This window comes from Tupaia chinensis, unplaced genomic scaffold (assembly GCF_000334495.1).
Source record: "Tupaia chinensis unplaced genomic scaffold, TupChi_1.0 Scaffold143584_1, whole genome shotgun sequence".
NCBI lineage: Eukaryota > Metazoa > Chordata > Mammalia > Scandentia > Tupaiidae > Tupaia > Tupaia belangeri.
This window is the reverse complement of record NW_006203430.1, coordinates 8,970,392-8,985,273: the sequence shown is the minus strand read 5'-3', so window position 1 is coordinate 8,985,273 and position 14,882 is coordinate 8,970,392. Positions and strand designations below refer to the sequence as shown.

General features: G+C 49.9%; 1 pseudogene; it reads right to left on the bottom strand.

The window, feature by feature from the left end:
- Nucleotides 1-8,953: 8,953 nt before the first annotated feature.
- On the bottom strand, nucleotides 8,954-10,106 carry LOC102501508 (nucleoside diphosphate kinase A 2 pseudogene; annotated as a pseudogene).
- Between the last annotated feature and the right edge of the window lie 4,776 nt (nucleotides 10,107-14,882).

Below are 14,882 nucleotides of genomic sequence, written 5' to 3'. Positions count from 1 at the left end.
CCCAAATCAACAACAGCTGTTTGTATTTTTTGTGCTGTAGGAGCCGCTCTAGGGACTGCTGGTGGCTTTTACTTATTTGAAAGCAATTTTGTGCTTTCAAATAAGGGGATTTTTTTCCTGCAGAAGGGGCCCTCAACTGGGAAAAGGCTTTTTACCCCTGTAGCTACAATCCTGGCTTCCTAGATGGTTGGGCAACCTGGGAGAAATGTGGACTCCTCCCGGGGCACAGAGGGGAATAAAGTCGAGACCAGGTAAACTCTACCTTGGAGCCTGTACCTGCCCAGGAGATGATTCCCAGGGGAGTTGGTGTGAGGGCAGAGGCTGGACTGAGGACAATCCCCCTACCCCAGGCCTGGGCAGCTTCCTTCTTGGCCTGGGGCAACTCAAGAGCCTAAGGAAGAGAGTGTCTTTATACAAATCTAAGCTTTGGTCAATGTTTATCACTAACTAGGCCCAGGCCAGACCTCAGAGCCTACACCTCTGGACGGTGCAGGCCTGGCTGCCATCACCTGCCTCTGAGGTGAGGGGTGGGAGAGCTTGGTCCAAGCCAAGGGGTAAGCCCCTTCTCCTGAGTCCAGGTAGGAGTCCACATAGCTGAGGCCACTGCAGGTACTTTGGAGGAGGGTAAGGCCAGGGTTGGGAGCTGCAAGACCAGGATCTCTTGCAGAGTCTCCAAGAGCAGACAACCCACCCCTGTCCCTACCATGGTCTCCAGAACTCTGGGATCCACTTCTGAGGTGGGGGCAGCTGTGTGTACTCTGCCGCCTGGTGATCACAGGGGAAGGGAGCCGTTGGCTGGCCAGGAGTCCTGCCAACCTGGCCAAAATCAGCCTTGGGGCCCACTGAGGGCCACCCTCAGGCATCTGGTGTTCCTGGAGCTCTGAGCTCCTTTAATCACTTTTGCCTCTGTTATCACCTCATCAGAACACAGAGACCTGCAGGAGGGTGACAGGGACATCAGAGTCTGTCCTGTGCTGGCCAAGGCTACTGGCCCAGCTCTTAGTAGCCAGGGGTCCCCACGTACTCTGCACAGGGGGACCAATGGTGTGAGGCCTCCCTCTCCCCATGGCCTCCTGCCAGGTGGGAGGGCTTTGCCCTGCACTTCCATGAAACCCGCCAGGTACTTCTCGCTTCCTCCCAGGCTCAGGGCTCACCTTCCAGACATTCTTCTCCCTTCTCCCTGGCCTTCCCTGCCTGGTTGGCTTCTGCAGGTTACTCATGTGCTGCCATGGCTGTGAGAAACCTGTCGTGGCCTTCGTCCCGGTGAGCCCTAGTCACCAAATCAATATTTGTTCAGGGTGGGGCTCCTTGCTCGGGTTAAGCATTAAATGGGCCTGAAGTCGGAGGAGACTAAGGCAGTGCTACCAAGGCCCAGGCCGCGAGCAAGCCTGGGGGAGAGGCTTCTCCAACCCACACAGGGCTGGTGCCCTGACACTCAGACACAAGACCCTAGGAGACAGGGTTAGCTCCTTGGAGACGAGCTTGGTGTGATGGTGGGCACACACGGAGCTGTGAGTTCCCAATGCAGGAGGACAGAGGTCATAGGAAACTCTAGGGAAGTCACCGTTCCCACGAGGGGCCAGCAAAATGTGTCAGCATGCTGAGCACTGGGCAGAGAACAGGACAAGGGGCTTCTACAACAGCTGCCATGTCACCCACTCACCCCTTGGATTCATGTGGTACCCTGTGATAGTTATCTATTGCTACATAACCAGTGACCCCCAGCACAGTGCTGAAAACAAGAGGCTTCCCATCGCCGTTTCCATGGCTCAGCCCACCAGGGAAGCCGATGGAAATGTCACCCACTCACCCCTTGGATTCATGTGGTACCCTGTGATAGTTATCTATTGCTACATAACCAGTGACCCCCAGCACAGTGCTGAAAACAAGAGGCTTCCCATCGCCGTTTCCGTGGCTCGGCCATCCAGAGCCGCTGATGTAGCAGGGGACTGCAGTCACGGTGCTTTGATCGCACAGCACAAAGGCTAGAGGTCCGTTTCCATGCTCCTTCCTTCCAAGGCCTCTGCACCAGGTTGGCCCCAGTCCTGGCTTCCCAGGGCGAGCAATCCTATAAGAGCACCCAGACAAGGCCACCAGCTTTCTGTAGCCCAGTTTTGAGAGTGCTGCTCGTGGCTTTTACATTTGTCCGGAAGCCAGTCAGCGAAGGGATTGCTGAATACAAGGAGACTGCCTGGTACAGGTCCCTGGAGCTCACCATTGGGGCAGAGGGCATGATGAGTGGGCCCCCAAATGGGGGTCCAGGGTGTGAAGCCCCCAGGCATGGGTCATGGAGAAGCACAGTGGCTGTGGATCCAATATCAACCCCGTGATCAGGGGTAGAGTTCTGCTGTCTCCAGAGGCCATGCCAGCCTTGGGGTGGGCGGGGGGAGGGCTATGGGCTGGGAGGCGTGGCCTTATTCACCTGTCTTATTGATAATAAAGGAAATAGGGGACCAGCTGGTGGCATGGTGGTTAAGGTGGCTGGATTCCACATGGCCAAATCTTGGTGGCTTGGAAAAGATGCTGGGCACATGCACAGGTATGCACCAAATCCTGAGGAGAATGGAGAAGGGATTGCAGCATAGCTATCTCTCATGGGGGTCCTTTGTCACTTTCTGAAACTTTTTCTTGTCTCTCTGGCAAGCACATTCACCCTATAGCGGGAAAAAAAGAAAGAAAAAATGTGGTAAGTGGGGGTGTTCTGTATTGTTGGAAGGTTGTGATGGGGTGCAGCACTCTGAGGTGCTAGGTGAAGGTTTTGGGGACCCCAGGAAGCTACAGCCTGGAGCTTAAGGGCTGGTGCTGCAGGTTCATTTTGGGTAGGGCTTCAGGAAAGGGGAGCTGGTGTCATAGGTCAAAGGTGGAGTCTCTTGTTCTCCTCCCCTGAAACTGCCTCCACCCAGGAGAAGAGGCTGCCTCAGCATCACCCCTAGATTACCCCCACATTCCTTCATCTGCTCCTCCCAGGCAGGTGGGAAGGCCTCTGGGGCCCTGCAGGTGGGCGGTAGACAGGACACCTAGATCCTGAGAACTCCTATTTCAGTACATTTTCAGAAAGGGCCAGTCCCCCACACTCTGCCAGAGTCAGAAAGGCCTGCGTCAGCCTTTGCCGCCTGCAGTGCCCTGGAGATCCCGGCTGATGGCCGCTGGAGGGGGGCGCCACCTGCAGGCCAGCTCAGGAATTTGCCGCCTAGATTGACCAGCGTCTGCCCAGGCCATCTCCATTTCTGTTGCCCCAGACCTGAGACCCTGAGAAGTCCCTGGCTCAGGTGTGAAACCAGCCGAGCCAAAAAGGGAGGACAGAGTCCCTCGAAGGTTTCATGGCAAGCCACTGGGTAAGGATCAAGGCAGCCGGGGTAGCATCCTTCCCCCGGCCAGGGGTGGCCTGAGATGACTGTGGTCATCGCAGCCCACAGGGGCGGGGCTGTGGTGGACTGAGATGAGGGGTTGCTAATCACAGAAGGACTGTTTCAGAAGAGGACAGTGGCCTCTCCTACTGGCCTCTCCTGCATGGCGAGATTCTGAAGCTCTGAGAAACTTCCAGCCATGGCTAAAGGTGCTGGTCAGCTTATAGGGTGTGAATAGGGCACACATGGGGCCCAGTGGCCCTTTCTGGGAGGCACAGAGGGCACAAGGCTGGCACCTCCTTCTGCCAAGAACACCCTCAAAGCCCTTCCTGTCCCAGCCTTGCGCTATCTTTCTGCCTGGTGTGTCTCCCCCGCTGCACACAGGTGCTTGGCCAGGTCACCCATTCACCTGCGTTCACACTGTGTCCTGCAGCCCACAGCTCCTGGCGCTCAGGGATGTCCCCGGCCCCACCCACAGAGCCATGGCTATGCCGCAGGGTCTTGCTGTAGGACCCCACTCAGGCCATCTGATGGCGACCAGTGAGAGGGTACGAGTCCATGCACGGCAGACACCCAGAAGGCTACGGTAGGGTGGCCATCCAGGGTACCAGGAGAAGGGCCATCCAGCCTGCTTTCTCCTGTGTCCTTCCTCAGGACACAGGGCTGGCCAGCTCTGCACAGGATGCTGAGGTACAGCCACAGCTCAGGGAAAGAACTGGTTGAGAGGAGGCGGGGAGGTAAACATAGCAATTAAAACCTCCTTCTAATTGTGGTGATTAACTGTGTGCTGGTAATTGAGCCTCCCCCAGCATCAGCCCTGTTTGGGAAGAGCTAACAACCTTCACCTGGTCCTCCCCGGCGGGTGGGGAGGCCTCTGAGCCCCTGCAGGTGGGGGTAGACAGGACACCCAGAGACTCAGGTGGGACTCAGAGAGCACAGGGTTGGAGGGATCCAAGGGGCTTTGTGGGGTCAGGGAACAAGGCCAGACTCTGGTCCTATGGGGGCCCCAGGCACCAGGCTGTGGTTTCTGAGCCTGCCCACTCCTAGATTCCAGTAGCAGCTGCAGCAAAACTGAAGCAGTTTCCCAGTAAGCGGTTTGAGCCTCTCGTCATGGAGACAGAGGAGATGGGGCTGCCGGGAGGAGCAACACTTCTGGGTATAAAGTGTGAGTAATTACGGTCCCCATGAGGAGCAGGAAGCCAGCGAGCCCCTGCACGCCACCAGCTCCAGGGACCCGCCTTCCTAAGGTGACGCAACAGAAACCGCGCTCTGCAGATGGTCTCCACGGGGCCCCTCGAGAGGAATGGGCTGTTTTGGTGACTCAGTGACTGAGCTCCTTTCTGCGAGTCAGAGACTCTCAGAAGAAGCTGGGGAACAGTTGGGAGTTCCACTGTTTCCCCTTTCTGAAGTGGTAAATCATCTAGATGTAAACCCTTTGTCCAAGCAGCCATATTACAGAAGAAGGACAAAGACCCAGCGACCCTCATGTCCAATCAGAGCTGAAGCTGCGGGGCCCCTCCACCCAGCGGCACGTATGAGATCAGAGCCCAGCCAGAAGGCTCCCACGGACGCATCTGCTGCAGAACCGTCCCATCCCCACGTAATTACGGTCCCCATGAGGAGCAGGAAGCCAGCGAGCCCCTGCACGCCACCAGCTCCAGGGACCCGCCTTCCTAAGGTGACGCAACAGAAACCACGCTCTGCAGATGGTCTCCACGGGGCCCCTCGAGAGGAATGGGCTGTTTTGGTGACTCAGTGACTGAGCTCCTTTCTGCGAGTCAGAGACTCTCAGAAGAAGCTGGGGAACAGTTGGGAGTTCCACTGTTTCCCCTTTCTGAAGTGGTAAATCATCTAGATGTAAACCCTTTGTCCAAGCAGCCATATTACAGAAGAAGGACAAAGACCCAGCGACCCTCATGTCCAATCAGAGCTGAAGCTGCGGGGCCCCTCCACCCAGCGGCACGTATGAGATCAGAGCCCAGCCAGAAGGCTCCCACGGACGCATCTGCTGCAGAACCGTCCCATCCCCACGAGGGGCTCCCTCCAGCCGCCACCCCCCGCCCCTACTACCGCTAACCCCTAACGTGACTGTCATCTGTTCTCCAGCATTTTGCCATTGCAAGAATGCTAGATCAATGAAGCCACAGGGTGACCTTTGAGAGTGGACCTTCCCACCTGGCAAACGTCCCCGAGTTCCCTGTGCCCGCGTGTGACTGTGCCACAGGTGCTTCATCTGTTCACCTGCTCAGGACATTTCGCTTGTTTCCCGTTTCCAGCTATTGCAAACAAAGCTGCTATAAGCAATTGTGTGCAGGCTTTTGCGAATGTAAGTTTTCATTTCTCTGGGATAAATGCCCAGGAAGGCAACCACTAGGCTTTATGTACGACAAGTATACATTTTGTTCTTTAAGGAGCTGTCGAACAGCCTTCTGGAATGGCCATCCCCCAGACCAGCAATGCATGAGTGGTGGGCTATCTCTGCCTCCTCAGCAGCGTCTGGTTGTCACTATTTTTAGTTTAAGCCACTCCGATGGGTGCGTGGTGGTATCGCATTGGATGTGAACTTACATTTCCCTAGTGACCAGCGATGTCAAGTGTTGTTTTTACGTTTATTTGCCATTTATATTCCTTCTTCTTTTTTAAACAAATTATTTTATTTACTTATTTAATTTAATTTGACCAGAGAGGAGCAGAATGAGAGAGAAAGTGAGAAAGCAAACCACCAGATCTGGTACTCAAACTGCATTCAGACATGTGGGAGTTCAGTGCCCTTAACCACCACGCCACCTACCGGCCCCTCCATTTACATATCTTCTTCAGTGAAATGTCTCCACGCCTCTTGCCTGCCTTCAAATACTGGGTCATTGAGGGACTAGCAGTTAGTGTAATGGCTATGTCACTGGACTCCCGTGTAATTGAAAGCGGTTCGCGTCCCAGACCCAGTGGCTTAAAACACACCGGTCGTGCGTGCCCAAGATTCCGACAGGAGAATGGATGAGAAGGGATTGCAGCGTGGCCATCCCCCCTGGGGGGTGATTTCAAACTCTCTGTCTCTCTGTCTCTCTCTGTCTGGCAAGCGCACGCGCCCTATAGCAAAAACCTCTCCAAAATAAATAAATAAATAAATACTGGGTCATCGGAAAAGTCACGAGGCATTTTTGCATAGAATAATACGTTATGACTTTTCTGACAACCCAATATTTTAAATTATATTTACAAACGTAATAGGTTATATTCCTTTGTAAATGCTTTGAACAAAACCTCCCAACTAAATAACTGATAAACACCTAAACTAATTAAACATATGTATAGCTTATTCCTAAAACTCTCCTAAATTTTCTAAGACTGGACATGAATTTAGTAAGATTTCACCTTAAAATACCAGTCTAAAAGACTTCCTCATTCAAAGAATGATATCGTGGCACACTAACCCTCCCATAGAACAAGGTCTCTTTAATGTAACAAATGTAAATACTGATTCCAAATCGACACACACAAATATTATTGCATAATTTTTTAATCCCCTTAGCCCTCCCCATACTGAACAAGAAATCTCCCTGGGGTGGAAAATGACCTCACTCAGGGACACTTTCAGCCCAGCTGGCTAAGGGGGTTCTCCTGGACCTCCAGAGACTTCTGCAGGACACTTGGTGGGATTCCCTGGGCACCCGTCATTTGTCTGTAAGCCTCAAACCCGGAAACACTCACATGACCATATATGGGACTTTGCATTTCTGTGGTCCTTAAGGTAGTCAACATATTTTGGTTTTCCTTAGCTTGTTAGGGCCCTAAGAGGTGTTCTGCTATTTTGCACATAACCTAACAGAATCTTGCATTCTTTCATATCATTGGGACTATGAGGGTTACTTGGAATATTCCCAGAAACCTCACCTGGCCTCACCTGAGCCACTCAGGGCCACTGTCCATCTAAACATGTACCTGGCACAGACTTGCTCAGCATTCACTATGTGCCCCTCACACTGACGATAGCTTCTCAGGTCTTGTCACGTCTCCCCCTGCCCAGAGAGGGAACCAGGTATCCCCTGCCCACCCGCCCCCGACTTCCCACTTTACAGAGAGGGAATGCTCAGACAGTTGGTGCCTGGTTTGCAAGGCTGGTGGGTGTCCTGCTCCCTGGAGACCAGCCTGGGGCTGCAGGTGAGGGCCTGGCAGGGGCAGGAGGCACCCTGTAGCCCTGTCTCTTCTCAGCACCCTCCCTCTGAGCATCTTCCTTCTGATGGGGCCACTGAGCTTTCTTAAGGTTCAAGGGGCCACATGCTAGGGAGAAGCAGACTGCTCTAAGTGACAGGACAAGGGACACTAAGCTCTAGAACAAGAACACAGTCATGCGGGGGCCACAGTCCAGGGCTGAGGGCTGAGGGTGCAGTTGCGAGTTGCAGGCTCCTGGGGCTCCTAAAGGCCAGGCAGGAGGTGTGCACAGAACTGCTTGGGCACCAGCGAGGAGAGGGATCTCATGAAGGCACAACTTCACGGTGAGTACAGGGCTGGTCAAGAGGAGAGACTGGGTGCCCCAGGCCAGAGCACCAGTCAGAGCTCCATCCACCCAGGGAGTCTGTAGGTTTCAAAATGGGCAGCAACCTGAGCAGAGGGACCTGATGAGGGGAGAGGGACTGGTTGGGTCAGAACAGAAGCTGCCTCAGGACCAGCTGGCTACAGGACTTAGGGCCCAGCTTCCACAGCCAGCCCCTAGGAAGGGGTGTAGGGAGGGGCCTTGGTCAGTAACCTGCCCTTATGTCCTAAGGCTGTAGGCTTGAGGTCTTGAGCGCTCCTGAGCCATGGAAACAGATATCTGATGTGGCCCCAGACCTGAGGTCAGGCTCGGGAAGGAGGGCCCTTGCCGCAGACCTCCCTTGAAGCAAATCCCCACCCAGTCAGGTCCACTGGGGCTCTGAATCTCATGACCCCAACGCCTAGCCTGTAGTGTGCCAGATTTTAGGTCCTGCACACCTGGACGGGTGCGTGCAGCCAGAAAGGGGCAGAGTCCGCGCACCTCCCAGTGGCAATGCAGTGCCTGGCTGCAAGGTGGCGTTGCCAGCTCGTGACCGAGTCTGGGGTTTGCCCTGTGCCTCTGGCTGGGACACGATGGACTGTGCAGTTGTGATGGTGAGTGAGCAGTTGTCACAACTCAGAAGGCAGGAGCCACCCCAGAACTTGTTCCTGACAAACAACCCACCTAGAAGAAACACAGAGACAGAAAATGAGAAATCACCCCCCAGGGGGGATGGCCACACCACAATCCCTTCTTCATTCTCTTGGGATTTTGGGCATGCACACACACCTGCTCAGTGTGAATATTTTACACTCTTTATTACCTCGGGTTCTCCAGAGTACATGAGAAGGAGAAAATAACACAGAGTAATACAACACCACAAAGTGACCAACTCAGCGAATCCTCCCCTGAGAAGAAACATCTTAAATCTGATGGTAGCACATAACACCGTATAGGGAGCACTCCCGGCTCCAAGAGCTTCCCTCCAGATTACAAGATAGTTCCGGGAATAACTAGATTTGCTACAGCTGGTCCTCTGCCCATGACAAGGAGGGGAAAGGCAAAGCTCCCCCATCACTTGCAGGTTGTCCTGAGTTCAGTTCTTGGAATCCACCAGTTCCTCAGGGAGAAACCACGAGGCAATCTCCTTCTCTGTACTCTCCACAGAATCACTGCCATGAATAAAGTTCCTGCCAACTTGGATGCAAAAGTCCCCTCGGATGGTCCCAGGTTTGGAGTCCACAGGGTTGGTCTCCCCGAGCATCACTCGGCCTGTCTTCACAACATTCAGCCCCTCCCAGACCATGGCAACCCCTGGCCCTGAATGCATGTATTTCACCAGGCCAGCAAAGAATGGACGGTCCTTTAGGTCGACGCAGTGTTCCTTGAGAAGATCGTCAGAAGCATGCATGAATTTCATAGCAACAAAGTGCACTCCCTTCTGCTCAAAATGCTTGATGATCTCTCCCACAGGCCCCGCTGGACCCCATAGGGCTTGATGGCAATAAAGGTGCGTTCACAGTCAGCTATGGTCCCCCTCCAATTGCTTGGATTTCAACTTCTCTCGGTGTGAGTTTTAAGCCATCAGGTCTGGGACTTGAACCGCAGTTGATTATGTGGGAGAGTCCAGCAACATAACCATGACACTATCTGCTGGTCCCACTCCTCATTACTTTTAAGAGCATAAAGTCATCAGGGCAGTTACATAGATTACACTATTCAGAAATATCTGCTATAGCTATTTACGTATCTCGCATTTGTTGATGAGTTGCTTTGTTCCAAGAAAGACAAGGGATGACTTACAAAATATATAAGATAGAGGAAGATAAAATAAGTGTTTTAAAATGGGGTCTTGGACAAACCACTGAACCCTCCAGTGTTCATCCTGTTGAGTATTTACTGAACAAGTGCCTGACTGGTGGCTGGTGGGTTAGCTGGCATGCAGCAAATCACACATAGAGAACAAAATGAATGCTAGACTAAACAGCAGCAGCAGGAAGGTCAAAAACTAAGTGTAATAATCAAAAGACAAAAGAGAAACTGGAAATAAAGTGTAGGAACATTACTAGGTCATTAAAGATACCCAACATCTGAGCTGCAGAAAAAGGGACAAGAGGGGAAGAACTTGTCAATGAAATGCCATTAGAAAACTTTCTAGAACAGATGGACATTCAGCTCTAGAATGAAGGGGACCACAGTTATCAGCAAAATAAACATGAAAATGTTTATTTACCCACAATGAGGTACATGGTCACAGTAAAACTTCAGATGAAGAAGATAATTAAAAGATATTAAAAGTTTCAAGAGAGGTGGAATGGTGATTAAGGGACTGGACTCCTACATGACTGACTGTAGTTTGAGTCCCAGACCTGGTGGCTTGAATATGATGGTGGGCAGATTATATGTGAGTGTCCAAAATTCTGGGGGGAGAATGGAGGAGAAGCAATTGTGGTGTAACCATCCCCTTGGGGAATGATTTCTCACTTTCCCTCTCACTGCCTCTCTCTTTCTCTGGTGAGTGCATGCACTCTACAGCAAAAAAGAAATAAAAACAAGAAATAAAAATAAAATGTTAAAAAAAAGTTTCAAGAGAAAAAATGTCATATATGAAGGTCTGAACAGAATTGGAATGTTCAATGGCAACACTAAAACCTTCAAAATGTGGAGAGAAATTATGTCCAGCCTAGTATTCTACAACTAGCTAAACTATCCATATGGGAGAGTTAAAGACATTAAAAATAAAGACATTTCAGGGCCACTAGATAGCATGATGTGGTCTCCCACATGGTGTTGGACTCCCACAGGCTGACCACAGTTTGAATCCTGGACTAGGGGTGTGTGTGTGTGATTGCAGCATAACCATGGAGGATGATTTCTCACTTTCCCTCTTACTGTCTCTCTCTAGCTCTCTCTGGTGAACATATGCACCCTCTGGCAAAAACCTTAAAAAAAATTAAAAACATTTCAGACAGGCAGAGTCCCCAGTGTTTATCCAGAGAACTCCCTCTCTTGGGAGCTTCCTGGGGGATGTGCTCTATCCAAACAAGGGAATACAACAGACAAAGATCCAGAGACTCCAAACATAGAGACCTGGCACAGGATACATAAAGGGCATTCCCAGGGAAACAACTGAGAAGGCCCCAGAATCAGAGCTGACAGTGAAGGCTCCCATCCAGAGTGGGGCCCAGGGCAGAGGACCGCGGGAAGGGCGCCAGGGAAAATCAACGCTCTGCTGTATCCAGACACCCAGAGAGGAATCTCTTTTCTGTTAAAGAGTGTAGGGATAAGTTAGTGCCTCAAAGACTAAGCACCCAATTGACAACATAGTGCACGAATCTTTTTATCCAAGGTAATCAAAATGCAGCATGCCTGGCTCAGGGTTTTACATTCCTAATCATGTAACCCTGGATACTGACTGCCCAGAGAGTAGAGTGTGCTGGAAGAGGATGGGAACAAGAGAGCCAAACACTCTTTTACAAAGTCGTAAACCAAAACTTAATAGCTAAAATTGGGCATCTTTTTAAAAGCCAGTACAATCATATTGTTTAAGGAAATGAAACCACTATTTATTTTAAAAGCCCACCCCACCCCAACCCCAACCCAGGGAGCCAGAATTGGGAGTTTGGCAGGACTGACTGGGAGTTAAAAATAAAAATAGGAGTAAACTCCTTCTGGCCAAGGTGGAGCCACAGGAACTAGAGCTACCCTCCTACTGGGAACAATGAAAACTCAGACAAGATACAGGAAGCAACGACCTTTGAGACCCTCGCGATGTCAGGTAGTGAAGGATGATGATCCCTGAGAGACAGGAGCAATGGAGGTGAGCCCTCTGACAGCCCCGCTCACTGCCTAGTTATAGACTGAGGTACAGGGAGGGGGACCAAGAAGGACCCAGTCAACCTTAATGAGGTGAGATGAAGGCCACCGTGACTGGAGTTCACAGGATAAAGCAGCAGAGAGGACAGCACAGCACAGAAAAAGCCCTCCGTCTACCAGGCCCTTGGGAATTTAACAGAGCTGGGAGAGCAGCATGGGTGTGTGAGGAAACTCCACCAGGCCAAAACAGAGCTACTGAGGGACCAGCAGATGGCGCAATGGTTACGTCACTGGACTTCCACATGCTTGACTGCAGTTTGAGTCCCAGACCCAGGGGCCTGAAACACGCCAGTATGTGTGCGTGTGTGGCCAAAATCCTAAGAGGAGACTGAAGGAGAAGGGATTGTTGCATGGCCATCCCCACTGGGGGGGTGATTTCTCCCTTTCTGTCTCTCTGTCTCTCTCTGTCTCTCTAGCAAGCACATGCATCCTAAAACAAAAACAAAACAAAACTAAACAAAACCTCTGGGGGAAAAAAAAAAAACTACTTAGGGAATCAGAAGAAACAGGCCTCGGCTCACACCTGGCAGGGAGTGGCCCCAGTTCCTACTAGACAGACAAGAAGACCCTGCAACTCACGGGGAATTGATTGAGAACTCACGGCCTTGCCTCCATGGCGAACGATTAGTCCGAGAACAAGCCTTGCTCCAGAGCCACCAAATAGAGCTAAAGAGAGACTCAAAGGAATCAAACTGCTTCCAAGTAGCTTTCATTTCACCCTAGAACAAAGCTCGACAATATGTAGAGAATTACAAGATTTCTGGCAACAACAGATGTGATTTTTTTTTTCTTTTTTTTCTTTTTTTCTTTTTTTTTTTGGTCAGAGGGTGCATGTGTCCACCAGAGAGAAAAAGAAAAAGGGGGAGAAAGAGAAAGTACCTCCGTGGGGAACGGTCATGCCTTAATCCCTTCTCCTTCATTTCTCCATCCTATCTGAATTTCGGGTACATGTGCGCATATATTTAAGTTGCTGGGCCCAGGATTTAAATCACATGGTTTCCCATGAGGGCTCCAGCTGCCTTAACCACCAGGCTATGAGCCAGCCCAAGATGTGAAAACTTTTAGAATCAAAATGGAATCTTTAAGTCAACCCTGACTAAACTGAGCCAGGGAAGGTCACAGAGGAAAGGTTTTCTCAGGCTAACATGCTTGATAACAAGAGCTGTTGTTTAAAGAACTCTGCCAGGATCACAGCACTGCACAAGAGCACTGCAAACATGACCCAAAGACTTTTTCTGCAAGGACTTCTGCCCAGGCACTGCCAGTCTAACCTTGGACTGATGCCACCATTTTCACTGATCCTGTTAGCCAAGAGTAATGATCCCAAAACAACTGGTATATTCCCTCACCCCCTGCTCTCCTTCTTGTAGTTTTTGCCTTTAAAACCTGCTGACGGGGGGCTCGCAGGTGGCATGGTGGTTAAAGGCACTGGACTCCCACATAGTTGACCACAGTTTGAGTCCCAAACCTGGTGGCTTGCTTTCTCACTTTCACTCTCTGTGTCACTCTCTGATAAAACTGGAAAATAATAATAATAATAAAGTTAAATTAAAAAAATAATTCTTAAAAAAAAAAAAAAAACATGCTGAGGACTTTAAGACCTTGGTGAGCATGTTTTGGGCAACCTGAAAAACATTCCTCTGTGCAGAAAGTCAGCTGTGATCCTTATGTTTATGTCCAAATGAGCTCTTTTTGCTTCACTTATTCTGACTCAGTTTACTTTTTTAGGTTGACAAAGGTAAAATTCACAATGTCTGGTAACCAATCAAAAGTTACCAAAGCTTACTCGTAAATAAATACATCATCTTCACTATTGAAATGGAATTTATAATTAAAAACCTTTCTATGGGACCAGCAGATGGCATAGTGGTTATGTCACTGGACTCCTACATAGCTGACCATGGTTTGAATCCCAAACCCAGCAGCTTGAAACTCATGCCCAGCATGTGTGCATGTGTGCCCAAAATCCCCAGAGAAGAATGGAGAAGGGATGGCAGCATGACCATCTCACCTTGGGGTGATGTCTCACTTTTTCCTCCTGGGGCGTCCAGTGACATAGCCATTACACCATCTGCTGGTCCTCAATAAAAATAATTTTTTAAAAGATTTATTTTATTTAACTTTACTTATTTATTTATAAATAAATTCACTGTATTTATTCATTCTCTCTCACTCTATCCCTCTTGCTCTGTCCCTCTGAATGAATGAATGAACAAATAAATAAATAAAGTTAAGTAAAATAATTATTTACCTTTTTAAAATTTATTTTAATTTGACCAGAGAGAGAATGTGTGTGTGTGTGTGTGTGTGTGTGTGTGTGTGTGTGAGAGAGAGAGAGAGAGAGAGAGCAAGGGAACATGAGAAAGCAAGCTGCCAGGTCTGGGACTTGAACTGTGGTTGGACATGTGGGAATCCAGCACCCTTAACCACCAGACTACCTGCCGGCCCCTATAATTCAAAAAAAAAAAAAGAAAAAAACTGTGCCCCCCCCCCGTCAAAGTTTCATGTTTTAGAACCTGGTCTTAATGGGTGGTGATTGGACCTTGGTGACTGGATCGTAGAGGGGCTGAATTCATGAATGGGTTGATGCTGTCTCATGAGAGAACTGAGTGAGTTCTAGCTCTTGTGAGGAGTTAGTTCTCATGCCACCAGAACTTTGAGTCAGTAAACTTCTATTTCTTTTTTAGTCACTCAGTCTCAGGTATGTCTGTTCATAACACAGTAATGAACTAAGACAAGAGAACTTTAAAAAGTTCGTGGAAAAACAGAGTTAATGTATAAATTCATTTTAATGCCCCAATTTTTTTAAATCCATATTTTTTTTATAACACATTTTCCATGAACATTTTGAAGCCCTCCTCATACCTGGAGATGACATCAACTCCTGCCATAGGGACCCTTGAAGGCTGTCCTGGGATCCAACCTCAGGTGAACATTGTCCCTCTAAAGAGAAGACACAAACATGAAGGTTCCTTCTGCCCTAAAGTCTTGCTCAGAAAATATCTTTACACTGTAAGACAGGAACTCTATTTCTGCTGAAATCTCTGGACATTTCAACTGGGGGCAAAGTCCTGAGGAGACATCCATAAAGGGGAAGACAACCTCCAGGACTCATGAAAGATTGCCACTGGGCATGGAGGTCAGTGGGA